The sequence below is a fragment of the Pan paniscus genome, chromosome 2 (assembly GCF_029289425.2).
Source record: "Pan paniscus chromosome 2, NHGRI_mPanPan1-v2.0_pri, whole genome shotgun sequence".
Taxonomy (NCBI): domain Eukaryota; kingdom Metazoa; phylum Chordata; class Mammalia; order Primates; family Hominidae; genus Pan; species Pan paniscus.
Window position 1 is genome coordinate 196,118,314 of NC_085926.1, and position 27,844 is coordinate 196,146,157.

Here is a 27,844-nt window from a genome sequence, read left to right on the forward strand (position 1 = left end):
TGGTAAACATTTTGTTAACAAGGCACGTCCTGCGCAGCCCTACATCCCTTAAACTTTGATTTTATACAACACATGTTTTTGTGAGCTCCAGGTTGGGTCAAAGTGGCTGGGGCCAAGCGGCTAGGGCAAAGCTACAAATTAACAACATCTCAGCAAAGCAATTGTTTAAAGGACAGGTCTTTTTCAAAATGGAGTCTCTTATGTCTTTCCTTTCTACATGGACACAGTGACAGTCTGATCTCTCTTTCTTTTCCCTACAGGTGGACACGCCCCCACTGATATTCCTTCTAATTGCAACGTGGGAGAGGAGGATATGACACGCGATATCGCAGGGAGCAGAAACACCCCTGTGATACTGTTCTTCATATTCAGGGAGGAAGAGGATGATATTACTCCCAATACAGACGGGTGTACACCCTCTGTACACCGAGGGTGTACACCCGTCTGTGAAAGAGTTCGTAATCTCCAGAGGGGCAGATGATATTACTCACAATATGGTAAAGAGGCTGTGAGTCCACGGAGGATCCTCAGAGCCAGCGGGGGAAGAGGGGCTGGCTCTGAGACCCCGCCTCGCTGGGGGTGCCTCCCCCCACTGCGATGGGGGTCCTAAGAGCCAGTGGGGGAAGAGGGGCTGGCTCTGAGACCCCGCCTCGCGGGGGGTGCCTCCCCCCCCTGCGATGAGGGTCCTAAGGGCCAGTGGGGGAAGGGGGGCTGGCTCTCTGTACCCGCCTCTCGGGGGGTGCCTCCCCCCCCTGTGATGGGGGTCCTAAGAGCCAGGAGCAGAAGTGGGGCTGGCTCTCTGTACCCGCCTCGTGGGGGGCGCCTTCCCCCCCTGCGATGGGGGTCCTAAGGGCCATTGGGGGAAGAGGGGCTGGCTCTGAGACCCCGCCTCGCTGGGGGTGCCTCCCCCCCCTGTGATGGGGGTCCTAAGGGCCAGTGGGGGAAGAGGGGCTGGCTCTGAGAACCCGCCTCACGGGGGTTGCCTCCGCCCCTGCGATGGGGGTCCTAAGGGCCAGTGGGGGAAGGGGGGCTGGCTCTCTGTACCCGCCTCTCGTTGGGTGCCTCCCCCCCCTGTGATGGGGGTCCTAAGAGCCAGGAGCAGAAGAGGGGCTGGGTCTCTATACCCGCCTCGCGGGGGGTGCCTCCACCCCCGGGATGGGGTTTCTAAGAGCCAGAAGGCTTAGAGGGGCTGGCTCTCTGTACCCGCTTCGCGGGGGGTGCCTCCCCCCCCCGTGATGGGGGTCCTAAGAGCCAGAAGACTTAGAGGGGCTGGCTCTCAGTCTCCGCCTCGTGGGGGGTGCCTCCCCCCCTGCGATGGGGGTCCTAAGGGCCAGTGGGCGAAGAGGGACTGGCTCTGAGACCCCGCCTCGCTGGGGGTGCCTCCCCCCCCCTGCGATGGGGGTCCTAAGGGCCAGTGGGGGAAGAGGGGCTGGCTCTGAGAACCCGCCTCACGGGGGTTGCCTCCGCCCCCTGCGATGGGGGTCCTAAGGGCCAGTGGGGGAAGGGGGGCTGGCTCTCTGTACCCGCCTCTCGGTGGGTGCCTCTCCCCCCTGTGATGGGGGTCCTAAGAGCCAGGAGCAGAAGAGGGGCTGGCTCTCTATACCCGCCTCGCGGGGGGTGCCTCCACCCCCGGGATGGGGTTTCTAAGAGCCAGAAGGCTTAGAGGGGCTGGCTCTCTGTACCCGCTTCGCGGGGGGTGCCTCCCCCCCCCGTGATGGGGGTCCTAAGAGCCAGAAGGCTTAGAGGGGCTGGCTCTCAGTCTCCGCCTCGTGGGGGGTGCCTGCCCCCCTGCGATGGGGGTCCTAAGGGCCAGTGGGGGAGGAGGGACTGGCTCTGAGACCCCGCCTCGCTGGAGGTGCCTCCTCCCCCTGCGATGTGGGTCCTAAGAGCCAGGGGGGGATGAGGGGCTGGCTCTCAGTGCCCGCCTCTCGGGGAGTGCCTCCCCTTCCTGCGATGGGGGTCCTAAGAGCCAGGAGGGGAAGAGGGGCTGGCTTTCAGTCACCACAGCTTGGGGGGCCTTTATGTTCTGGTTTTTCCCAAGAGTCAGCTGATTTGCTTCTTGTACTAGCACGGCAGTTGCTGCCAAGGCCCTCAAACAGGGGGGCCATCCTTTAGAAACCCTGTCTAGCTGTTTAGAGAGGTAGGCCACCGGCCTCAGCCAGGGCCCCACAGTTTGGGTTTAAAGTCCAGCTGCCATCTTTTCTCTGACGCATACAGTGGAAAAGGCTTTGTGAGATCCGCTAGCCCCTGGGCTGGGGCTTTCAGAAGTTTTTCCTTTAAGTCATGAAAGACTTGCTGTTGTTGGAATCCCCATTCCAAATGTTCCCGGTCCCCGCCCCCTTTGTGACGTCATACAAAGGCGTGGCTAATACTGCAAAGTTGGGCTCCGCAGTCTACAAAACCCCACAGCTCCTAGGAATTCTCTCACCAGCCTTCTGCCCTTAGGCTCCGGAAGATTGCGAATGACCTGCTTTCTTTCGGATCCCGGGCTGCTTTCGGACACCTGTCGAATAGTAAATCCCAAGTAAGCTACCTGCGGTCGTCGGCAGATCTGAGTTTTCTTCTTGGACACCTAATACCCACAGCCCTCCAGGTCGGTCCTAAGGGTCTTAGAATCCTCGATGGGGGTCATAAGCCGGGGGGGAAGAGGGACTGGCTCTCAGTCCCCGCCTCGCGGGGTGTGCCTCCCCCGTGTGATGGGGATCCTCAGAGTTGGGCGAGGAAGAAGGGCTGGCTCTCAGTCCCCGCCTCGCGGGGTGTGCCTCCCTCGTGTGATGGGGATCCTCAGAGTTGGGCGAGGAAGAAGGGCTGGCTCTCAGTCGCTGCCTCGCGGGGGGTGCCTCCCCTCCCTGCGATGGGGGTCCTAAGAGCCAGGGGGGAAAGAGCGGCTGGCTCTCAGTCCCCGCCTCGCGGGGGGTGCCTCCCCCCCTGCGATGGGGGTCCTAAGAGAAATGGAGGGAAGAGGGGCTGGCTCTCAGTCCCCGCCACGAGGGGGTGCCTCCCCCCCTGCGATGGGGGTCCCAAGAGCCAGGGGGGGAAGAGCGGCTGGCTCTAAGTCCGCGCCTCGCCAGGGGTGCATCCCCCCACTGCGATGCGGGTCCTAAGAGCCAGGGGGGAAGAGGGGCTGGCTCAGTCCCCGCCTCGCGGGGGGTGGCTCGCTCCGCTGAGATGGGCATCCTAAGAGCCAGGGGAGAAAGAGGGGGAGAGGATGATAATTTCAGCATCGCAGGCTGTGTTCACCCAGCCTGTTAAATTGTTATTAGTATCCTGAAAGGGAGAGGATGATATTACTCCCCATAACAGACAGATATGACTCCCCATCGTAGAGCACGAGGTGTACACCCGCCCTGTGATTTTCTTCCTCATATTCAGAGACCGAGAGGTTGATGTCACTCCCAATATCGGAGGAAGTATACAGCCCCATGTGAGATGTTCCTTAATGATATTCCACGGCGGAGGGGGTGATATGACTACATACATGGCAGAAAGTGGAAACCCCCCAGGGATATTATTCCCACGATCCTGGAGGGAAGAAGATGATGTTACTTTCAATATGACAGAAGGTGGATGAAGTGGTGGACTGCCCCTCCACACCTGTGAGTATTTCTAGTTGGGTGGGACGAGAGACTGAGAAAAGAAATAAGACACAGAGAGAAAGTGTAAAGATACAACAGTGGGTCCAGGGGACCGGCGCTCAGCACACCAAGGACCTGCACCGGCACCAGCCTCTGAGTTCCCTCAGTTTTTATTGATTATGATTTTCATGATTTTAGCAGAAAGGAATGTCGTAGGAGAGCAGGGTGATGATAAGGAGAGAGTCAGCAGAAGACATGTGAGCAAAAGAATCCATGTCATAATTAGGTTCAAGGGAAGGTACTATGACTGGACGTGCACGTAAGCCAGATTTGTTTCTCTCCACCCAAACATCTCAGTGGAGTAAAGAAGAACAAGGCAGTGTTACTGCAAACATGTCTGGCCTCCCGCCACAGGGCAGCTTTTCTCGTATCTCAGAGTTGAACGAATGTACAATCGGGTTTTACACCGAGACATTCAGTTCCCAGGGGCAAGCAGGAGATAGTGGCCTTCCTCCATCTCAGCTGCAAGAGGCTTTCCTCTTTTACTAATCCACCTCAGCACAGACCCATTACGGGTGTCGGGCTGGGGGACAGTCAGGTCTTTCTCATCCCATGAGGCTATATTTCAGACTATCACATGCGGAGAGAGCTTGGACAATACCCTGCTTTCAAGGGCAGAGGTCCCTGCGGCTTTCCACAGTGCACTGTGTCCCCGGTTTATTGAGACTAGAGAATGGCGATGACTTTTACCAAGTATACTGCTGGTAAACATTTTGTTAACAAGGCACGTCCTGCACAGCCCTACATCCCTTAAACTTTGATTTTATACAACACATGTTTTTGTGAGCTCCAGGTTGGGTCAAAGTGGCTGGGGCCAAGCGGCTAGGGCAAAGCTACAAATTAACAACATCTCAGCAAAGCAATTGTTTAAAGGACAGGTCTTTTTCAAAATGGAGTCTCTTATGTCTTTCCTTTCTACATGGACACAGTGACAGTCTGATCTCTCTTTCTTTTCCCTACAGGTGGACACGCCCCCACTGATATTCCTTCTAATTGCAACGTGGGAGAGGAGGATATGACACGCGATATCGCAGGGAGCAGAAACACCCCTGTGATACTGTTCTTCGTATTCAGGGAGGAAGGGGATGATATTACTCCCAATACAGACGGGTGTACACCCTCTGTACACCGAGGGTGTACACCCGTCTGTGAAAGAGTTCGTAATCTCCAGAGGGGGAGATGATATTACTCACAATATGGTAAAGAGGCTGTGAGTCCACGGAGGATCCTCAGAGCCAGCGGGGGAAGAGGGGCTGGCTCTGAGACCCCGCCTCACTGGGGGTGCCTCCCCCCACTGCGATGGGGGTCCTAAGAGTCAGTGGGGGAAGAGGGGCTGGCTCTGAGACCACGCCTCGCTGGGGGTGCCTCCCCCCCTGCGATGGGGGTCCTAAGGGCCAGTGGGGGAAGGGGGGCTGGCTCTCTGTACCCGCCTCTCGGGGGGTGCCTCCCCTTCCTGTGATGGGGGTCCTAAGAGCCAGGAGCAGAAGAGGGGCTGGCTCTCTGTACCCGCCTCGCGGGGGGTGCCTCCCCCCCCGTGATGGGGGTCCTAAGAGCCAGGAGCAGAAGAGGGGCTGGCTCTCTGTACCCGCCTCGTGGGGGGCGCCTCCCCCCCCGCGATGGGGGTCCTAAGGGCCATTGGGGGAAGAGGGGCTGGCTCTGAGACCCCGCCTCGCTGGGGGTGCCTCCCCCCCCTGCGATGGGGGTCCTAAGGGCCAGTGGGGAAGAGGGGCTGGCTCTGAGAACCCGCCTCACGGGGGTTGCCTCCGCCCCTGCGATGGGGGTCCTAAGGGCCAGTGGGGGAAGGGGGGCTGGCTCTCTGTACCCGCCTCTCGGTGGGTGCCTCCCCCCCCTGTGATGGGGGTCCTAAGAGCCAGGAGCAGAAGAGGGGCTGGCTCTCTATACCCGCCTCGCGGGGGGTGCCTCCACCCCCGGGATGGGGTTTCTAAGAGCCAGAAGGCTAAGAGGGGCTGGCTCTCTGTACCCGCTTCGCGGGGGGTGCCTCCCCCCCCCGTGATGGGTGTCCTAAGAGCCAGAAGGCTTAGAGGGGCTGGCTCTCAGTCTCCGCCTCGTGGGGGGTGCCTCCCCCCCTGCGATGGGGGTCCTAAGGGCCAGTGGGGGAAGAGGGACTGGCTCTGAGACCCCGCCTCGCTGGAGGTGCCTCCTCCCCCTGCGATGTGGGTCCTAAGAGCCAGGGGGGGATGAGGGGCTGGCTCTCAGTGCCCGCCTCTCGGGGAGTGCCTCCCCTTCCTGCGATGGGGGTCCTAAGAGCCAGGAGGGGAAGAGGGGCTGGCTTTCAGTCACCACAGCTTGGGGGGCCTTTATGTTCTGGTTTTTCCCAAGAGTCAGCTGATTTGCTTCTTGTACTAGCAGGGCAGTTGCTGCCAAGGCCCTTAGGCCCTTAGGCTCCGGAAGATTGCGAATGACCTGCTTTCTTTCGGATCCCGGGCTGCTTTCGGACACCTGTCGAATAGTAAATCCCAAGTAAGCTACCTGCGGTCGTCGGCAGATCTGAGTTTTCTTCTTGGACACCTAATACCCACAGCCCTCCAGGTCGGTCCTAAGGGTCTTAGAATCCTCGATGGGGGTCATAAGCCAGGGGGGGAAGAGGGACTGGCTCTCAGTCCCCGCCTCGCGGGGTGTGCCTCCCCCGTGTGATGGGGATCCTCAGAGTTGGGCGAGGAAGAAGGGTTGGCTCTCAGTCACCGCCTCGCGGGGGGTGCCTCCCCCCCTGCGATGGGGGTCCTAAGAGAAATGGAGGGAAGAGGGGCTGGCTCTCAGTCCCCGCCACGAGGGGGTGCCTCCCCCCCTGCGATGGGGGTCCCAAGAGCCAGGGGGTGAAGAGCGGCTGGCTCTAAGTCCGCGCCTCGCCAGGGGTGCATTCCCCCACTGCGATGGGGGTCCTAAGAGCCAGGGGGGAAGAGGGGCTGGCTCAGTCCCCGCCTCGCGGGGGGTGGCTCGCTCCGCTGAGATGGGCATCCTAAGAGCCAGGGGAGAAAGAGGGGGAGAGGATGATAATTTCAGCATCGCAGGCTGTGTTCACCCAGCCTGTTAAATTGTTATTAGTATCCTGAAAGGGAGAGGATGATATTACTCCCCATAACAGACAGATATGACTCCCCATCGTAGAGCACGAGGTGTACACCCGCCCTGTGATTTTCTTCCTCATATTCAGAGACCGAGAGGTTGATGTCACTCCCAATATCGGAGGAAGTATACAGCCCCATGTGAGATGTTCCTTAATGATATTCCACGGCGGAGGGGGTGATATGACTACATACATGGCAGAAAGTGGAAACCCCCCAGGGATATTATTTCCACGATCCTGGAGGGAAGAAGATGATGTTACTTTCAATATGACAGAAGGTGGATGAAGTGGTGGACTGCCCCTCCACACCTGTGAGTATTTCTAGTTGGGTGGGACGAGAGACTGAGAAAAGAAATAAGACACAGAGAGAAAGTGTAAAGATACAACAGTGGGTCCAGGGGACCGGCGCTCAGCACACCAAGGACCTGCACCGGCACCAGCCTCTGAGTTCCCTCAGTTTTTATTGATTATGATTTTCATGATTTTAGCAGAAAGGAATGTAGTAGGAGAGCAGGGTGATGATAAGGAGAGAGTCAGCAGAAGACATGTGAGCAAAAGAATCCATGTCATAATTAGGTTCAAGGGAAGGTACTATGACTGGACGTGCACGTAAGCCAGATTTGTTTCTCTGCACCCAAACATCTCAGTGGAGTAAAGAAGAACAAGGCAGTGTTACTGCAAACATGTCTCGCCTCCCGCCACAGGGCAGCTTTTCTCGTATCTCAGAGTTGAACGAATGTACAATCGGGTTTTACACCGAGACATTCAGTTCCCAGGGGCAAGCAGGAGATAGTGGCCTTCCTCCATCTCAGCTGCAAGAGGCTTTCCTCTTTTACTAATCCACCTCAGCACAGACCCATTACGGGTGTCGGGCTGGGGGACAGTCAGGTCTTTCTCATCCCATGAGGCTATATTTCAGACTATCACATGGGGAGAGAGCTTGGACAATACCCTGCTTTCAAGGGCAGAGGTCCCTGCGGCTTTCCACAGTGCACTGTGTCCCCGCTTTATTGAGACTAGAGAATGGCGATGACTTTTACCAAGTATACTGCTGGTAAACATTTTGTTAACAAGGCACGTCCTGCACAGCCCTACATCCCTTAAACTTTGATTTTATACAACACATGTTTTTGTGAGCTCCAGGTTGGGTCAAAGTGGCTGGGGCCAAGCGGCTAGGGCAAAGCTACAAATTAACAACATCTCAGCAAAGCAATTGTTTAAAGGACAGGTCTTTTTCAAAATGGAGTCTCTTATGTCTTTCCTTTCTACATGGACACAGTGACAGTCTGATCTCTCTTTCTTTTCCCTACAGGTGGACACGCCCCCACTGATATTCCTTCTAATTGCAACGTGGGAGAGGAGGATATGACACGCGATATCGCAGGGAGCAGAAACACCCCTGTGATACTGTTCTTCGTATTCAGGGAGGAAGGGGATGATATTACTCCCAATACAGACGGGTGTACACCCTCTGTACACCGAGGGTGTACACCCGTCTGTGAAAGAGTTCGTAATCTCCAAAGGGGGAGATGATATTACTCACAATATGGTAAAGAGGCTGTGAGTCCACGGAGGATCCTCAGAGCCAGCGGGGGAAGAGGGGCTGGCTCTGAGACCCCGCCTCACTGGGGGTGCCTCCCCCCACTGCGATGGGGGTCCTAAGAGTCAGTGGGGGAAGAGGGGCTGGCTCTGAGACCACGCCTCGCTGGGGGTGCCTCCCCGCCTGCGATGGGGGTCCTAAGGGCCAGTGGGGGAAGGGGGGCTGGCTCTCTGTACCCGCCTCTCGGGGGGTGCCTCCCCTTCCTGTGATGGGGGTCCTAAGAGCCAGGAGCAGAAGAGGGGCTGGCTCTCTGTACCCGCCTCGCGGGGAGTGCCTCCCCCCCCGTGATGGGGGTCCTAAGAGCCAGGAGCAGAAGTGGGGCTGGCTCTCTGTACCCGCCTCGTGGGGGGCGCCTCCCCCCCCTGCGATGGGGGTCCTAAGGGCCATTGGGGGAAGAGGGGCTGGCTCTGAGACCCCGCCTCGCTGGGGGTGCCTCCCCCCCCTGCGATGGGGGTCCTAAGGGCCAGTGGGGAAGAGGGGCTGGCTCTGAGAACCCGCCTCACGGGGGTTGCCTCCGCCCCTGCGATGGGGGTCCTAAGGGCCAGTGGGGGAAGGGGGGCTGGCTCTCTGTACCCGCCTCTCGGTGGGTGCCTCCCCCCCCTGTGATGGGGGTCCTAAGAGCCAGGAGCAGAAGAGGGGCTGGCTCTCTATACCCGCCTCGCGGGGGGTGCCTCCACCCCCGGGATGGGGTTTCTAAGAGCCAGAAGGCTAAGAGGGGCTGGCTCTCTGTACCCGCTTCGCGGGGGGTGCCTCCCCCCCCCGTGATGGGTGTCCTAAGAGCCAGAAGGCTTAGAGGGGCTGGCTCTCAGTCTCCGCCTCGTGGGGGGTGCCTCCCCCCCTGCGATGGGGGTCCTAAGGGCCAGTGGGGGAAGAGGGACTGGCTCTGAGACCCCGCCTCGCTGGAGGTGCCTCCTCCCCCTGCGATGTGGGTCCTAAGAGCCAGGGGGGGATGAGGGGCTGGCTCTCAGTGCCCGCCTCTCGGGGAGTGCCTCCCCTTCCTGCGATGGGGGTCCTAAGAGCCAGGAGGGGAAGAGGGGCTGGCTTTCAGTCACCACAGCTTGGGGGGCCTTTATGTTCTGGTTTTTCCCAAGAGTCAGCTGATTTGCTTCTTGTACTAGCAGGGCAGTTGCTGCCAAGGCCCTTAGGCCCTTAGGCTCCGGAAGATTGCGAATGACCTGCTTTCTTTCGGATCCCGGGCTGCTTTCGGACACCTGTCGAATAGTAAATCCCAAGTAAGCTACCTGCGGTCGTCGGCAGATCTGAGTTTTCTTCTTGGACACCTAATACCCACAGCCCTCCAGGTCGGTCCTAAGGGTCTTAGAATCCTCGATGGGGGTCATAAGCCAGGGGGGGAAGAGGGACTGGCTCTCAGTCCCCGCCTCGCGGGGTGTGCCTCCCCCGTGTGATGGGGATCCTCAGAGTTGGGCGAGGAAGAAGGGCTGGCTCTCAGTCCCCGCCTCGCGGGGTGTGCCTCCCTCGTGTGATGGGGATCCTCAGAGTTGGGCGAGGAAGAAGGGCTGGCTCTCAGTCACCGCCTCGCGGGGGGTGCCTCCCCTCCCTGCGATGGGGGTCCTAAGACCCAGGGGGGAAAGAGCGGCTGGCTCTCAGTCCCCGCCTCGCGGGGGGTGCCTCCCCCCCTGCGATGGGGGTCCTAAGAGAAATGGAGGGAAGAGGGGCTGGCTCTCAGTCCCCGCCACGAGGGGGTGCCTCCCCCCCTGCGATGGGGGTCCCAAGAGCCAGGGGGGGAAGAGCGGCTGGCTCTAAGTCCGCGCCTCGCCAGGGGTGAATCCCCCCACTGCGATGCGGGTCCTAAGAGCCAGGGGGGAAGAGGGGCTGGCTCAGTCCCCGCCTCGCGGGGGGTGGCTCGCTCCGCTGAGATGGGCATCCTAAGAGCCAGGGGAGAAAGAGGGGGAGAGGATGATAATTTCAGCATCGCAGGCTGTGTTCACCCAGCCTGTTAAATTGTTATTAGTATCCTGAAAGGGAGAGGATGATATTACTCCCCATAACAGACAGATATGACTCCCCATCGTAGAGCACGAGGTGTACACTCGCCCTGTGATGTTCTTCCTCATATTCACAGACCGAGAGGTTGATGTCACTCCCAATATCGGAGGAAGTATACAGCCCCATGTGAGATGTTCCTTAATGATATTCCACGGCGGAGGGGGTGATATGACTACATACATGGCAGAAAGTGGAAACCCCCCAGGGATATTATTCCCACGATCCTGGAGGGAAGAAGATGATGTTACTTTCAATATGACAGAAGGTGGATGAAGTGGTGGACTGCCCCTCCACACCTGTGAGTATTTCTAGTTGGGTGGGACGAGAGACTGAGAAAAGAAATAAGACACAGAGAGAAAGTGTAAAGATACAACAGTGGGTCCAGGGGACCGGCGCTCAGCACACCAAGGACCTGCACCGGCACCAGCCTCTGAGTTCCCTCAGTTTTTATTGATTATGATTTTCATGATTTTAGCAGAAAGGAATGTCGTAGGAGAGCAGGGTGATGATAAGGAGAGAGTCAGCAGAAGACATGTGAGCAAAAGAATCCATGTCATAATTAGGTTCAAGGGAAGGTACTGTGACTGGACGTGCACGTAAGCCAGATTTGTTTCTCTCCACCCAAACATCTCAGTGGAGTAAAGAAGAACAAGGCAGTGTTACTGCAAACATGTCTGGCCTCCCGCCACAGGGCAGCTTTTCTCCTATCTCAGAGTTGAACGAATGTACAATCGGGTTTTACACCGAGACATTCAGTTCCCAGGGGCAAGCAGGAGATAGTGGCCTTCCTCCATCTCAGCTGCAAGAGGCTTTCCTCTTTTACTAATCCACCTCAGCACAGACCCATTACGGGTGTCGGGCTGGGGGACAGTCAGGTCTTTCTCATCCCATGAGGCTATATTTCAGACTATCACATGGGGAGAGAGCCTGGACAATACCCTGCTTTCAAGGGCAGAGGTCCCTGCGGCTTTCCACAGTGCACTGTGTCCCCGGTTTATTGAGACTAGAGAATGGCGATGACTTTTACCAAGTATACTGCTGGTAAACATTTTGTTAACAAGGCACGTCCTGCGCAGCCCTACATCCCTTAAACTTTGATTTTATACAACACATGTTTTTGTGAGCTCCAGGTTGGGTCAAAGTGGCTGGGGCCAAGCGGCTAGGGCAAAGCTACAAATTAACAACATCTCAGCAAAGCAATTGTTTAAAGGACAGGTCTTTTTCAAAATGGAGTCTCTTATGTCTTTCCTTTCTACATGGACAGAGTGACAGTCTGATCTCTCTTTCTTTTCCCTACAGGTGGACACGCCCCCACTGATATTCCTTCTAATTGCAACGTGGGAGAGGAGGATATGACACGCGATATCGCAGGGAGCAGAAACACCCCTGTGATACTGTTCTTCATATTCAGGGAGGAAGAGGATGATATTACTCCCAATACAGACGGGTGTACACCCTCTGTACACCGAGGGTGTACACCCGTCTGTGAAAGAGTTCGTAATCTCCAGAGGGGGAGATGATATTACTCACAATATGGTAAAGAGGCTGTGAGTCCACGGAGGATCCTCAGAGCCAGCGGGGGAAGAGGGGCTGGCTCTGAGACCCCGCCTCGCTGGGGGTGCCTCCCCCCACTGCGATGGGGGTCCTAAGAGCCAGTGGGGGAAGAGGGGCTGGCTCTGAGACCCCGCCTCGCGGGGGGTGCCTCCCCCCCCTGCGATGAGGGTCCTAAGGGCCAGTGGGGGAAGGGGGGCTGGCTCTCTGTACCCGCCTCTCGGGGGGTGCCTCCCCCCCCTGTGATGGGGGTCCTAAGAGCCAGGAGCAGAAGTGGGGCTGGCTCTCTGTACCCGCCTCGTGGGGGGCGCCTTCCCCCCCTGCGATGGGGGTCCTAAGGGCCATTGGGGGAAGAGGGGCTGGCTCTGAGACCCCGCCTCACTGGGGGTGCCTCCCCCCACTGCGATGGGGGTCCTAAGAGTCAGTGGGGGAAGAGGGGCTGGCTCTGAGACCACGCCTCGCTGGGGGTGCCTCCCCCCCTGCGATGGGGGTCCTAAGGGCCAGTGGGGGAAGGGGGGCTGGCTCTCTGTACCCGCCTCTCGGGGGGTGCCTCCCCTTCCTGTGATGGGGGTCCTAAGAGCCAGGAGCAGAAGAGGGGCTGGCTCTCTGTACCCGCCTCGCGGGGGGTGCCTCCCCCCCCGTGATGGGGGTCCTAAGAGCCAGGAGCAGAAGTGGGGCTGGCTCTCTGTACCCGCCTCGTGGGGGGCGCCTCCCCCCCCTGCGATGGGGGTCCTAAGGGCCATTGGGGGAAGAGGGACTGGCTCTGAGACCCCGCCTCGCTGGAGGTGCCTCCTCCCCCTGCGATGTGGGTCCTAAGAGCCAGGGGGGGATGAGGGGCTGGCTTTCAGTCACCACAGCTTGGGGGGCCTTTATGTTCTGGTTTTTCCCAAGAGTCAGCTGATTTGCTTCTTGTACTAGCAGGGCAGTTGCTGCCAAGGCCCTTAGGCCCTTAGGCTCCGGAAGATTGCGAATGACCTGCTTTCTTTCGGATCCCGGGCTGCTTTCGGACACCTGTCGAATAGTAAATCCCAAGTAAGCTACCTGCGGTCGTCGGCAGATCTGAGTTTTCTTCTTGGACACCTAATACCCACAGCCCTCCAGGTCGGTCCTAAGGGTCTTAGAATCCTCGATGGGGGTCATAAGCCAGGGGGGGAAGAGGGACTGGCTCTCAGTCCCCGCCTCGCGGGGTGTGCCTCCCCCATGTGATGGGGATCCTCAGAGTTGGGCGAGGAAGAAGGGCTGGCTCTCAGTCACCGCCTCGCGGGGGGTGCCTCCCCCCCTGCGATGGGGGTCCTAAGAGAAATGGAGGGAAGAGGGGCTGGCTCTCAGTCCCCGCCACGAGGGGGTGCCTCCCCCCCTGCGATGGGGGTCCCAAGAGCCAGGGGGGGAAGAGCGGCTGGCTCTAAGTCCGCGCCTCGCCAGGGGTGCATCCCCCCACTGCGATGGGGGTCCTAAGAGCCAGGGGGGAAGAGGGGCTGGCTCAGTCCCCGCCTCGCGGGGGGTGGCTCGCTCCGCTGAGATGGGCATCCTAAGAGCCAGGGGAGAAAGAGGGGGAGAGGATGATAATTTCAGCATCGCAGGCTGTGTTCACCCAGCCTGTTAAATTGTTATTAGTATCCTGAAAGGGAGAGGATGATATTACTCCCCATAACAGACAGATATGACTCCCCATCGTAGAGCACGAGGTGTACACCCGCCCTGTGATTTTCTTCCTCATATTCAGAGACCGAGAGGTTGATGTCACTCCCAATATCGGAGGATGTATACAGCCCCATGTGAGATGTTCCTTAATGATATTCCACGGCGGAGGGGGTGATATGACTACATACATGGCAGAAAGTGGAAACCCCCCAGGGATATTATTCCCACGATCCTGGAGGGAAGAAGATGATGTTACTTTCAATATGACAGAAGGTGGATGAAGTGGTGGACTGCCCCTCCACACCTGTGAGTATTTCTAGTTGGGTGGGACGAGAGACTGAGAAAAGAAATAAGACACAGAGAGAAAGTGTAAAGATACAACAGTGGGTCCAGGGGACCGGCGCTCAGCACACCAAGGACCTGCACCGGCACCAGCCTCTGAGTTCCCTCAGTTTTTATTGATTATGATTTTCATGATTTTAGCAGAAAGGAATGTCGTAGGAGAGCAGGGTGATGATAAGGAGAGAGTCAGCAGAAGACATGTGAGCAAAAGAATCCATGTCATAATTAGGTTCAAGGGAAGGTACTATGACTGGACGTGCACGTAAGCCAGATTTGTTTCTCTCCACCCAAACATCTCAGTGGAGTAAAGAAGAACAAGGCAGTGTTACTGCAAACATGTCTCGCCTCCCGCCACAGGGCAGCTTTTCTCCTATCTCAGAGTTGAACGAATGTACAATCGGGTTTTACACCGAGACATTCAGTTCCCAGGGGCAAGCAGGAGATAGTGGCCTTCCTCCATCTCAGCTGCAAGAGGCTTTCCTCTTTTACTAATCCACCTCAGCACAGACCCATTACGGGTGTCGGGCTGGGGGACAGTCAGGTCTTTCTCATCCCATGAGGCTATATTTCAGACTATCACATGGGGAGAGAGCCTGGACAATACCCTGCTTTCAAGGGCAGAGGTCCCTGCGGCTTTCCACAGTGCACTGTGTCCCCGGTTTATTGAGACTAGAGAATGGCGATGACTTTTACCAAGTATACTGCTGGTAAACATTTTGTTAACAAGGCACGTCCTGCGCAGCCCTACATCCCTTAAACTTTGATTTTATACAACACATGTTTTTGTGAGCTCCAGGTTGGGTCAAAGTGGCTGGGGCCAAGCGGCTAGGGCAAAGCTACAAATTAACAACATCTCAGCAAAGCAATTGTTTAAAGGACAGGTCTTTTTCAAAATGGAGTCTCTTATGTCTTTCCTTTCTACATGGACACAGTGACAGTCTGATCTCTCTTTCTTTTCCCTACAGGTGGACACGCCCCCACTGATATTCCTTCTAATTGCAACGTGGGAGAGGAGGATATGACACGCGATATCGCAGGGAGCAGAAACACCCCTGTGATACTGTTCTTCATATTCAGGGAGGAAGAGGATGATATTACTCCCAATACAGACGGGTGTACACCCTCTGTACACCGAGGGTGTACACCCGTCTGTGAAAGAGTTCGTAATCTCCAGAGGGGGAGATGATATTACTCACAATATGGTAAAGAGGCTGTGAGTCCACGGAGGATCCTCAGAGCCAGCGGGGGAAGAGGGGCTGGCTCTGAGACCCCGCCTCGCTGGGGGTGCCTCCCCCCACTGCGATGGGGGTCCTAAGAGCCAGTGGGGGAAGAGGGGCTGGCTCTGAGACCCCGCCTCGCGGGGGGTGCCTCCCCCCCCTGCGATGAGGGTCCTAAGGGCCAGTGGGGGAAGGGGGGCTGGCTCTCTGTACCCGCCTCTCGGGGGGTGCCTCCCCCCCCTGTGATGGGGGTCCTAAGAGCCAGGAGCAGAAGTGGGGCTGGCTCTCTGTACCCGCCTCGTGGGGGGCGCCTTCCCCCCCTGCGATGGGGGTCCTAAGGGCCATTGGGGGAAGAGGGGCTGGCTCTGAGACCCCGCCTCGCTGGGGGTGCCTCCCCCCCCTGTGATGGGGGTCCTAAGGGCCAGTGGGGGAAGAGGGGCTGGCTCTGAGAACCCGCCTCACGGGGGTTGCCTCCGCCCCTGCGATGGGGGTCCTAAGGGCCAGTGGGGGAAGGGGGGCTGGCTCTCTGTACCCGCCTCTCGTTGGGTGCCTCCCCCCCCTGTGATGGGGGTCCTAAGAGCCAGGAGCAGAAGAGGGGCTGGGTCTCTATACCCGCCTCGCGGGGGGTGCCTCCACCCCCGGGATGGGGTTTCTAAGAGCCAGAAGGCTTAGAGGGGCTGGCTCTCTGTACCCGCTTCGCGGGGGGTGCCTCCCCCCCCCGTGATGGGGGTCCTAAGAGCCAGAAGACTTAGAGGGGCTGGCTCTCAGTCTCCGCCTCGTGGGGGGTGCCTCCCCCCCTGCGATGGGGGTCCTAAGGGCCAGTGGGCGAAGAGGGACTGGCTCTGAGACCCCGCCTCGCTGGGGGTGCCTCCCCCCCCCTGCGATGGGGGTCCTAAGGGCCAGTGGGGGAAGAGGGGCTGGCTCTGAGAACCCGCCTCACGGGGGTTGCCTCCGCCCCCTGCGATGGGGGTCCTAAGGGCCAGTGGGGGAAGGGGGGCTGGCTCTCTGTACCCGCCTCTCGGTGGGTGCCTCTCCCCCCTGTGATGGGGGTCCTAAGAGCCAGGAGCAGAAGAGGGGCTGGCTCTCTATACCCGCCTCGCGGGGGGTGCCTCCACCCCCGGGATGGGGTTTCTAAGAGCCAGAAGGCTTAGAGGGGCTGGCTCTCTGTACCCGCTTCGCGGGGGGTGCCTCCCCCCCCCGTGATGGGGGTCCTAAGAGCCAGAAGGCTTAGAGGGGCTGGCTCTCAGTCTCCGCCTCGTGGGGGGTGCCTGCCCCCCTGCGATGGGGGTCCTAAGGGCCAGTGGGGGAGGAGGGACTGGCTCTGAGACCCCGCCTCGCTGGAGGTGCCTCCTCCCCCTGCGATGTGGGTCCTAAGAGCCAGGGGGGGATGAGGGGCTGGCTCTCAGTGCCCGCCTCTCGGGGAGTGCCTCCCCTTCCTGCGATGGGGGTCCTAAGAGCCAGGAGGGGAAGAGGGGCTGGCTTTCAGTCACCACAGCTTGGGGGGCCTTTATGTTCTGGTTTTTCCCAAGAGTCAGCTGATTTGCTTCTTGTACTAGCACGGCAGTTGCTGCCAAGGCCCTCAAACAGGGGGGCCATCCTTTAGAAACCCTGTCTAGCTGTTTAGAGAGGTAGGCCACCGGCCTCAGCCAGGGCCCCACAGTTTGGGTTTAAAGTCCAGCTGCCATCTTTTCTCTGACGCATACAGTGGAAAAGGCTTTGTGAGATCCGCTAGCCCCTGGGCTGGGGCTTTCAGAAGTTTTTCCTTTAAGTCATGAAAGACTTGCTGTTGTTGGAATCCCCATTCCAAATGTTCCCGGTCCCCGCCCCCTTTGTGACGTCATACAAAGGCGTGGCTAATACTGCAAAGTTGGGCTCCGCAGTCTACAAAACCCCACAGCTCCTAGGAATTCTCTCACCAGCCTTCTGCCCTTAGGCTCCGGAAGATTGCGAATGACCTGCTTTCTTTCGGATCCCGGGCTGCTTTCGGACACCTGTCGAATAGTAAATCCCAAGTAAGCTACCTGCGGTCGTCGGCAGATCTGAGTTTTCTTCTTGGACACCTAATACCCACAGCCCTCCAGGTCGGTCCTAAGGGTCTTAGAATCCTCGATGGGGGTCATAAGCCGGGGGTGAAGAGGGACTGGCTCTCAGTCCCCGCCTCGCGGGGTGTGCCTCCCCCGTGTGATGGGGATCCTCAGAGTTGGGCGAGGAAGAAGGGCTGGCTCTCAGTCCCCGCCTCGCGGGGTGTGCCTCCCTCGTGTGATGGGGATCCTCAGAGTTGGGCGAGGAAGAAGGGCTGGCTCTCAGTCGCTGCCTCGCGGGGGGTGCCTCCCCTCCCTGCGATGGGGGTCCTAAGAGCCAGGGGGGAAAGAGCGGCTGGCTCTCAGTCCCCGCCTCGCGGGGGGTGCCTCCCCCCCTGCGATGGGGGTCCTAAGAGAAATGGAGGGAAGAGGGGCTGGCTCTCAGTCCCCGCCACGAGGGGGTGCCTCCCCCCCTGCGATGGGGGTCCCAAGAGCCAGGGGGGGAAGAGCGGCTGGCTCTAAGTCCGCGCCTCGCCAGGGGTGCATCCCCCCACTGCGATGCGGGTCCTAAGAGCCAGGGGGGAAGAGGGGCTGGCTCAGTCCCCGCCTCGCGGGGGGTGGCTCGCTCCGCTGAGATGGGCATCCTAAGAGCCAGGGGAGAAAGAGGGGGAGAGGATGATAATTTCAGCATCGCAGGCTGTGTTCACCCAGCCTGTTAAATTGTTATTAGTATCCTGAAAGGGAGAGGATGATATTACTCCCCATAACAGACAGATATGACTCCCCATCGTAGAGCACGAGGTGTACACCCGCCCTGTGATTTTCTTCCTCATATTCAGAGACCGAGAGGTTGATGTCACTCCCAATATCGGAGGAAGTATACAGCCCCATGTGAGATGTTCCTTAATGATATTCCACGGCGGAGGGGGTGATATGACTACATACATGGCAGAAAGTGGAAACCCCCCAGGGATATTATTCCCACGATCCTGGAGGGAAGAAGATGATGTTACTTTCAATATGACAGAAGGTGGATGAAGTGGTGGACTGCCCCTCCACACCTGTGAGTATTTCTAGTTGGGTGGGACGAGAGACTGAGAAAAGAAATAAGACACAGAGAGAAAGTGTAAAGATACAACAGTGGGTCCAGGGGACCGGCGCTCAGCACACCAAGGACCTGCACCGGCACCAGCCTCTGAGTTCCCTCAGTTTTTATTGATTATGATTTTCATGATTTTAGCAGAAAGGAATGTCGTAGGAGAGCAGGGTGATGATAAGGAGAGAGTCAGCAGAAGACATGTGAGCAAAAGAATCCATGTCATAATTAGGTTCAAGGGAAGGTACTATGACTGGACGTGCACGTAAGCCAGATTTGTTTCTCTCCACCCAAACATCTCAGTGGAGTAAAGAAGAACAAGGCAGTGTTACTGCAAACATGTCTCGCCTCCCGCCACAGGGCAGCTTTTCTCCTATCTCAGAGTTGAACGAATGTACAATCGGGTTTTACACCGAGACATTCAGTTCCCAGGGGCAAGCAGGAGACAGTGGCCTTCCTCCATCTCAGCTGCAAGAGGCTTTCCTCTTTTACTAATCCACCTCAGCACAGACCCATTACGGGTGTCGGGCTGGGGGACAGTCAGGTCTTTCTCATCCCATGAGGCTATATTTCAGACTATCAGATGGGGAGAGAGCTTGGACAATACCCTGCTTTCAAGGGCAGAGGTCCCTGCGGCTTTCCACAGTGCATTGTGTCCCCGGTTTATTGAGACTAGAGAATGGCGATGACTTTTACCAAGTATACTGCTGGTAAACATTTCGTTAACAAGGCACGTCCTGCACAGCCCTACATCCCTTAAACTTTGATTTTATACAACACATGTTTTTGTGAGCTCCAGGTTGGGTCAAAGTGGCTGGGGCCAAGCGGCTAGGGCAAAGCTACAAATTAACAACATCTCAGCAAAGCAATTGTTTAAAGGACAGGTCTTTTTCAAAATGGAGTCTCTTATGTCTTTCCTTTCTACATGGACACAGTGACAGTCTGATCTCTCTTTCTTTTCCCTACAGGTGGACACGCCCCCACTGATATTCCTTCTAATTGCAACGTGGGAGAGGAGGATATGACACGCGATATCGCAGGGAGCAGAAACACCCCTGTGATACTGTTCTTCGTATTCAGGGAGGAAGGGGATGATATTACTCCCAATACAGACGGGTGTACACCCTCTGTACACCGAGGGTGTACACCCGTCTGTGAAAGAGTTCGTAATCTCCAAAGGGGGAGATGATATTACTCACAATATGGTAAAGAGGCTGTGAGTCCACGGAGGATCCTCAGAGCCAGCGGGGGAAGAGGGGCTGGCTCTGAGACCCCGCCTCACTGGGGGTGCCTCCCCCCACTGCGATGGGGGTCCTAAGAGTCAGTGGGGGAAGAGGGGCTGGCTCTGAAACCACGCCTCGCTGGGGGTGCCTCCCCCCCTGCGATGGGGGTCCTAAGGGCCAGTGGGGGAAGGGGGGCTGGCTCTCTGTACCCGCCTCTCGGGGGGTGCGTCCCCTTCCTGTGATGGGGGTCCTAAGAGCCAGGAGCAGAAGAGGGGCTGGCTCTCTGTACCCGCCTCGCGGGGGGTGCCTCCCCCCCCGTGATGGGGGTCCTAAGAGCCAGGAGCAGAAGTGGGGCTGGCTCTCTGTACCCACCTCGTGGGGGGCGCCTCCCCCCCCTGCCATGGGGGTCCTAAGGGCCATTGGGGGAAGAGGGGCTGGCTCTGAGACCCCGCCTCGCTGGGGGTGCCTCCCCCCCCTGCGATGGGGGTCCTAAGGGCCAGTGGGGAAGAGGGGCTGGCTCTGAGAACCCGCCTCACGGGGGTTGCCTCCGCCCCTGCGATGGGGGTCCTAAGGGCCAGTGGGGGAAGGGGGGCTGGCTCTCTGTACCCGCCTCTCGGTGGGTGCCTCCCCCCCCTGTGATGGGGGTCCTAAGAGCCAGGAGCAGAAGAGGGGCTGGCTCTCTATACCCGCCTCGCGGGGGGTGCCTCCACCCCCGGGATGGGGTTTCTAAGAGCCAGAAGGCTAAGAGGGGCTGGCTCTCTGTACCCGCTTCGCGGGGGGTGCCTCCCCCCCCCGTGATGGGTGTCCTAAGAGCCAGAAGGCTTAGAGGGGCTGGCTCTCAGTCTCCGCCTCGTGGGGGGTGCCTCCCCCCCTGCGATGGGGGTCCTAAGGGCCAGTGGGGGAAGAGGGACTGGCTCTGAGACCCCGCCTCGCTGGAGGTGCCTCCTCCCCCTGCGATGTGGGTCCTAAGAGCCAGGGGGGGATGAGGGGCTGGCTCTCAGTGCCCGCCTCTCGGGGAGTGCCTCCCCTTCCTGCGATGGGGGTCCTAAGAGCCAGGAGGGGAAGAGGGGCTGGCTTTCAGTCACCACAGCTTGGGGGGCCTTTATGTTCTGGTTTTTCCCAAGAGTCAGCTGATTTGCTTCTTGTACTAGCACGGCAGTTGCTGCCAAGGCCCTTAGGCCCTTAGGCTCCGGAAGATTGCGAATGACCTGCTTTCTTTCGGATCCCGGGCTGCTTTCGGACACCTGTCGAATAGTAAATCCCAAGTAAGCTACCTGCGGTCGTCGGCAGATCTGAGTTTTCTTCTTGGACACCTAATACCCACAGCCCTCCAGGTCGGTCCTAAGGGTCTTAGAATCCTCGATGGGGGTCATAAGCCAGGGGGGGAAGAGGGACTGGCTCTCAGTCCCCGCCTCGCGGGGTGTGCCTCCCCCGTGTGATGGGGATCCTCAGAGTTGGGCGAGGAAGAAGGGCTGGCTCTCAGTCCCCGCCTCGCGGGGTGTGCCTCCCTCGTGTGATGGGGATCCTCAGAGTTGGGCGAGGAAGAAGGGCTGGCTCTCAGTCACCGCCTCGCGGGGGGTGCCTCCCCTCCCTGCGATGGGGGTCCTAAGACCCAGGGGGGAAAGAGCGGCTGGCTCTCAGTCCCCGCCTCGCGGGGGGTGCCTCCCCCCCTGCGATGGGGGTCCTAAGAGAAATGGAGGGAAGAGGGGCTGGCTCTCAGTCCCCGCCACGAGGGGGTGCCTCCCCCCCTGCGATGGGGGTCCCAAGAGCCAGGGGGGGAAGAGCGGCTGGCTCTAAGTCCGCGCCTCGCCAGGGGTGAATCCCCCCACTGCGATGCGGGTCCGAAGAGCCAGGGGGGAAGAGGGGCTGGCTCAGTCCCCGCCTCGCGGGGGGTGGCTCGCTCCGCTGAGATGGGCATCCTAAGAGCCAGGGGAGAAAGAGGGGGAGAGAATGATAATTTCAGCATCGCAGGCTGTGTTCACCCAGCCTGTTAAATTGTTATTAGTATCCTGAAAGGGAGAGGATGATATTACTCCCCATAACAGACAGATATGACTCCCCATCGTAGAGCACGAGGTGTACACTCGCCCTGTGATGTTCTTCCTCATATTCACAGACCGAGAGGTTGATGTCACTCCCAATATCGGAGGAAGTATACAGCCCCATGTGAGATGTTCCTTAATGATATTCCACGGCGGAGGGGGTGATATGACTACATACATGGCAGAAAGTGGAAACCCCCCAGGGATATTATTCCCACGATCCTGGAGGGAAGAAGATGATGTTACTTTCAATATGACAGAAGGTGGATGAAGTGGTGGACTGCCCCTCCACACCTGTGAGTATTTCTAGTTGGGTGGGACGAGAGACTGAGAAAAGAAATAAGACACAGAGAGAAAGTGTAAAGATACAACAGTGGGTCCAGGGGCCCGGCGCTCAGCACACCAAGGACCTGCACCGGCACCAGCCTCTGAGTTCCCTCAGTTTTTATTGATTATGATTTTCATGATTTTAGCAGAAAGGAATGTCGTAGGAGAGCAGGGTGATGATAAGGAGAGAGTCAGCAGAAGACATGTGAGCAAAAGAATCCATGTCATAATTAGGTTCAAGGGAAGGTACTATGACTGGACGTGCACGTAAGCCAGATTTGTTTCTCTGCACCCAAACATCTCAGTGGAGTAAAGAAGAACAAGGCAGTGTTACTGCAAACATGTCTGGCCTCCCGCCACAGGGCAGCTTTTCTCCTATCTCAGAGTTGAACGAATGTACAATCGGGTTTTACACCGAGACATTCAGTTCCCAGGGGCAAGCAGGAGATAGTGGCCTTCCTCCATCTCAGCTGCAAGAGGCTTTCCTCTTTTACTAATCCACCTCAGCACAGACCCATTACGGGTGTCGGGCTGGGGGACAGTCAGGTCTTTCTCATCCCATGAGGCTATATTTCAGACTATCACATGGGGAGAGAGCTTGGACAATACCCTGCTTTCAAGGGCCGAGGTCCCTGCGGCTTTCCACAGTGCACTGTGTCCCCGGTTTATTGAGACTAGAGAATGGCGATGACTTTTACCAAGTATACTGCTGGTAAACATTTTGTTAACAAGGCACGTCCTGCGCAGCCCTACATCCCTTAAACTTTGATTTTATACAACACATGTTTTTGTGAGCTCCAGGTTGGGTCAAAGTGGCTGGGGCCAAGCGGCTAGGGCAAAGCTACAAATTAACAACATCTCAGCAAAGCAATTGTTTAAAGGACAGGTCTTTTTCAAAATGGAGTCTCTTATGTCTTTCCTTTCTACATGGACACAGTGACAGTCTGATCTCTCTTTCTTTTCCCTACAGGTGGACACGCCCCCACTGATATTCCTTCTAATTGCAACGTGGGAGAGGAGGATATGACACGCGATATCGCAGGGAGCAGAAACACCCCTGTGATACTGTTCTTCATATTCAGGGAGGAAGAGGATGATATTACTCCCAATACAGACGGGTGTACACCCTCTGTACACCGAGGGTGTACACCCGTCTGTGAAAGAGTTCGTAATCTCCAGAGGGGGAGATGATATTACTCACAATATGGTAAAGAGGCTGTGAGTCCACGGAGGATCCTCAGAGCCAGCGGGGGAAGAGGGGCTGGCTCTGAGACCCCGCCTCGCTGGGGGTGCCTCCCCCCACTGCGATGGGGGTCCTAAGAGCCAGTGGGGGAAGAGGGGCTGGCTCTGAGACCCCGCCTCGCGGGGGGTGCCTCCCCCCCCTGCGATGAGGGTCCTAAGGGCCAGTGGGGGAAGGGGGGCTGGCTCTCTGTACCCGCCTCTCGGGGGGTGCCTCCCCCCCCTGTGATGGGGGTCCTAAGAGCCAGGAGCAGAAGTGGGGCTGGCTCTCTGTACCCGCCTCGTGGGGGGCGCCTTCCCCCCCTGCGATGGGGGTCCTAAGGGCCATTGGGGGAAGAGGGGCTGGCTCTGAGACCCCGCCTCGCTGGGGGTGCCTCCCCCCCCTGTGATGGGGGTCCTAAGGGCCAGTGGGGGAAGAGGGGCTGGCTCTGAGAACCCGCCTCACGGGGGTTGCCTCCGCCCCTGCGATGGGGGTCCTAAGGGCCAGTGGGGGAAGGGGGGCTGGCTCTCTGTACCCGCCTCTCGTTGGGTGCCTCCCCCCCCTGTGATGGGGGTCCTAAGAGCCAGGAGCAGAAGAGGGGCTGGGTCTCTATACCCGCCTCGCGGGGGGTGCCTCCACCCCCGGGATGGGGTTTCTAAGAGCCAGAAGGCTTAGAGGGGCTGGCTCTCTGTACCCGCTTCGCGGGGGGTGCCTCCCCCCCCCGTGATGGGGGTCCTAAGAGCCAGAAGACTTAGAGGGGCTGGCTCTCAGTCTCCGCCTCGTGGGGGGTGCCTCCCCCCCTGCGATGGGGGTCCTAAGGGCCAGTGGGCGAAGAGGGACTGGCTCTGAGACCCCGCCTCGCTGGGGGTGCCTCCCCCCCCCTGCGATGGGGGTCCTAAGGGCCAGTGGGGGAAGAGGGGCTGGCTCTGAGAACCCGCCTCACGGGGGTTGCCTCCGCCCCCTGCGATGGGGGTCCTAAGGGCCAGTGGGGGAAGGGGGGCTGGCTCTCTGTACCCGCCTCTCGGTGGGTGCCTCTCCCCCCTGTGATGGGGGTCCTAAGAGCCAGGAGCAGAAGAGGGGCTGGCTCTCTATACCCGCCTCGCGGGGGGTGCCTCCACCCCCGGGATGGGGTTTCTAAGAGCCAGAAGGCTTAGAGGGGCTGGCTCTCTGTACCCGCTTCGCGGGGGGTGCCTCCCCCCCCCGTGATGGGGGTCCTAAGAGCCAGAAGGCTTAGAGGGGCTGGCTCTCAGTCTCCGCCTCGTGGGGGGTGCCTGCCCCCCTGCGATGGGGGTCCTAAGGGCCAGTGGGGGAGGAGGGACTGGCTCTGAGACCCCGCCTCGCTGGAGGTGCCTCCTCCCCCTGCGATGTGGGTCCTAAGAGCCAGGGGGGGATGAGGGGCTGGCTCTCAGTGCCCGCCTCTCGGGGAGTGCCTCCCCTTCCTGCGATGGGGGTCCTAAGAGCCAGGAGGGGAAGAGGGGCTGGCTTTCAGTCACCACAGCTTGGGGGGCCTTTATGTTCTGGTTTTTCCCAAGAGTCAGCTGATTTGCTTCTTGTACTAGCACGGCAGTTGCTGCCAAGGCCCTCAAACAGGGGGGCCATCCTTTAGAAACCCTGTCTAGCTGTTTAGAGAGGTAGGCCACCGGCCTCAGCCAGGGCCCCACAGTTTGGGTTTAAAGTCCAGCTGCCATCTTTTCTCTGACGCATACAGTGGAAAAGGCTTTGTGAGATCCGCTAGCCCCTGGGCTGGGGCTTTCAGAAGTTTTTCCTTTAAGTCATGAAAGACTTGCTGTTGTTGGAATCCCCATTCCAAATGTTCCCGGTCCCCGCCCCCTTTGTGACGTCATACAAAGGCGTGGCTAATACTGCAAAGTTGGGCTCCGCAGTCTACAAAACCCCACAGCTCCTAGGAATTCTCTCACCAGCCTTCTGCCCTTAGGCTCCGGAAGATTGCGAATGACCTGCTTTCTTTCGGATCCCGGGCTGCTTTCGGACACCTGTCGAATAGTAAATCCCAAGTAAGCTACCTGCGGTCGTCGGCAGATCTGAGTTTTCTTCTTGGACACCTAATACCCACAGCCCTCCAGGTCGGTCCTAAGGGTCTTAGAATCCTCGATGGGGGTCATAAGCCGGGGGGGAAGAGGGACTGGCTCTCAGTCCCCGCCTCGCGGGGTGTGCCTCCCCCGTGTGATGGGGATCCTCAGAGTTGGGCGAGGAAGAAGGGCTGGCTCTCAGTCCCCGCCTCGCGGGGTGTGCCTCCCTCGTGTGATGGGGATCCTCAGAGTTGGGCGAGGAAGAAGGGCTGGCTCTCAGTCGCTGCCTCGCGGGGGGTGCCTCCCCTCCCTGCGATGGGGGTCCTAAGAGCCAGGGGGGAAAGAGCGGCTGGCTCTCAGTCCCCGCCTCGCGGGGGGTGCCTCCCCCCCTGCGATGGGGGTCCTAAGAGAAATGGAGGGAAGAGGGGCTGGCTCTCAGTCCCCGCCACGAGGGGGTGCCTCCCCCCCTGCGATGGGGGTCCCAAGAGCCAGGGGGGGAAGAGCGGCTGGCTCTAAGTCCGCGCCTCGCCAGGGGTGCATCCCCCCACTGCGATGCGGGTCCTAAGAGCCAGGGGGGAAGAGGGGCTGGCTCAGTCCCCGCCTCGCGGGGGGTGGCTCGCTCCGCTGAGATGGGCATCCTAAGAGCCAGGGGAGAAAGAGGGGGAGAGGATGATAATTTCAGCATCGCAGGCTGTGTTCACCCAGCCTGTTAAATTGTTATTAGTATCCTGAAAGGGAGAGGATGATATTACTCCCCATAACAGACAGATATGACTCCCCATCGTAGAGCACGAGGTGTACACCCGCCCTGTGATTTTCTTCCTCATATTCAGAGACCGAGAGGTTGATGTCACTCCCAATATCGGAGGAAGTATACAGCCCCATGTGAGATGTTCCTTAATGATATTCCACGGCGGAGGGGGTGATATGACTACATACATGGCAGAAAGTGGAAACCCCCCAGGGATATTATTCCCACGATCCTGGAGGGAAGAAGATGATGTTACTTTCAATATGACAGAAGGTGGATGAAGTGGTGGACTGCCCCTCCACACCTGTGAGTATTTCTAGTTGGGTGGGACGAGAGACTGAGAAAAGAAATAAGACACAGAGAGAAAGTGTAAAGATACAACAGTGGGTCCAGGGGACCGGCGCTCAGCACACCAAGGACCTGCACCGGCACCAGCCTCTGAGTTCCCTCAGTTTTTATTGATTATGATTTTCATGATTTTAGCAGAAAGGAATGTCGTAGGAGAGCAGGGTGATGATAAGGAGAGAGTCAGCAGAAGACATGTGAGCAAAAGAATCTATGTCATAATTAGGTTCAAGGGAAGGTACTATGACTGGACGTGCACGTAAGCCAGATTTGTTTCTCTCAACCCAAACATCTCAGTGGAGTAAAGAAGAACAAGGCAGTGTTACTGCAAACATGTCTGGCCTCCCGCCACAGGGCAGCTTTTCTCCTATCTCAGAGTTGAACGAATGTACAATCGGGTTTTACACCGAGATATTCAGTTCCCAGGGGCAAGCAGGAGATAGTGGCCTTCCTCCATCTCAGCTGCAAGAGGCTTTCCTCTTTTACTAATCCACCTCAGCACAGACCCATTACGGGTGTCGGGCTGGGGGACAGTCAGGTCTTTCTCATCCCATGAGGCTATATTTCAGACTATCACATACCCTGCTTTCAAGGGCAGAGGTCCCTGCGGCTTTCCACAGTGCACTGTGTCCCCGCTTTATTGAGACTAGAGAATGGCGATGACTTTTACCAAGTATACTGCTGGTAAACATTTTGTTAACAAGGCACGTCCTGCACAGCCCTACATCCCTTAAACTTTGATTTTATACAACACATGTTTTTGTGAGCTCCAGGTTGGGTCAAAGTGGCTGGGGCCAAGCGGCTAGGGCAAAGCTACAAATTAACAACATCTCAGCAAAGCAATTGTTTAAAGGACAGGTCTTTTTCAAAATGGAGTCTCTTATGTCTTTCCTTTCTACATGGACACAGTGACAGTCTGATCTCTCTTTCTTTTCCCTACAGGTGGACACGCCCCCACTGATATTCCTTCTAATTGCAACGTGGGAGAGGAGGATATGACACGCGATATCGCAGGGAGCAGAAACACCCCTGTGATACTGTTCTTCGTATTCAGGGAGGAAGGGGATGATATTACTCCCAATACAGACGGGTGTACACCCTCTGTACACCGAGGGTGTACACCCGTCTGTGAAAGAGTTCGTAATCTCCAGAGGGGGAGATGATATTACTCACAATATGGTAAAGAGGCTGTGAGTCCACGGAGGATCCTCAGAGCCAGCGGGGGAAGAGGGGCTGGCTCTGAGACCCCGCCTCACTGGGGGTGCCTCCCCCCACTGCGATGGGGGTCCTAAGAGTCAGTGGGGGAAGAGGGGCTGGCTCTGAGACCACGCCTCGCTGGGGGTGCCTCCCCCCCTGCGATGGGGGTCCTAAGGGCCAGTGGGGGAAGGGGGGCTGGCTCTCTGTACCCGCCTCTCGGGGGGTGCCTCCCCTTCCTGTGATGGGGGTCCTAAGAGCCAGGAGCAGAAGAGGGGCTGGCTCTCTGTACCCGCCTCGCGGGGGGTGCCTCCCCCCCCGTGATGGGGGTCCTAAGAGCCAGGAGCAGAAGAGGGGCTGGCTCTCTGTACCCGCCTCGTGGGGGGCGCCTCCCCCCCCGCGATGGGGGTCCTAAGGGCCATTGGGGGAAGAGGGGCTGGCTCTGAGACCCCGCCTCGCTGGGGGTGCCTCCCCCCCCTGCGATGGGGGTCCTAAGGGCCAGTGGGGAAGAGGGGCTG

The 27,844-nt window shown here is 58.1% G+C and overlaps 5 long non-coding RNA genes across 5 annotated transcripts; all 5 read left to right on the forward strand.

Moving 5' to 3' along the window:
- The first annotated feature begins 1,859 nt into the window (after positions 1–1,859).
- Positions 1,860–4,890, forward strand: LOC129397497 (uncharacterized). Its single transcript, XR_008624987.2, has 3 exons — positions 1,860–2,593; positions 3,373–3,596; positions 4,598–4,890. It is a non-coding gene; the product is annotated as an uncharacterized LOC129397497 (long non-coding RNA).
- A 1,147-nt stretch (positions 4,891–6,037) lies between these two features.
- On the forward strand, positions 6,038–8,150 carry LOC129397498 (uncharacterized). The gene is made up of 3 exons (XR_008624988.2): positions 6,038–6,185; positions 6,808–7,031; positions 8,033–8,150. It is a non-coding gene; the product is annotated as an uncharacterized LOC129397498 (long non-coding RNA).
- Positions 8,151–12,831: 4,681 nt separating this feature from the next.
- LOC129397499 (uncharacterized) lies at positions 12,832–15,223 on the forward strand. The gene is made up of 3 exons (XR_008624989.2): positions 12,832–12,979; positions 13,602–13,825; positions 14,827–15,223. It is a non-coding gene; the product is annotated as an uncharacterized LOC129397499 (long non-coding RNA).
- A 1,202-nt stretch (positions 15,224–16,425) lies between these two features.
- Positions 16,426–19,281, forward strand: LOC129397500 (uncharacterized). The gene is made up of 3 exons (XR_008624990.2): positions 16,426–17,159; positions 17,939–18,162; positions 19,164–19,281. It is a non-coding gene; the product is annotated as an uncharacterized LOC129397500 (long non-coding RNA).
- A 5,075-nt stretch (positions 19,282–24,356) lies between these two features.
- Positions 24,357–27,371, forward strand: LOC129397501 (uncharacterized). Its single transcript, XR_008624991.2, has 3 exons — positions 24,357–25,090; positions 25,870–26,093; positions 27,075–27,371. It is a non-coding gene; the product is annotated as an uncharacterized LOC129397501 (long non-coding RNA).
- The last annotated feature ends 473 nt before the right edge of the window (positions 27,372–27,844 follow it).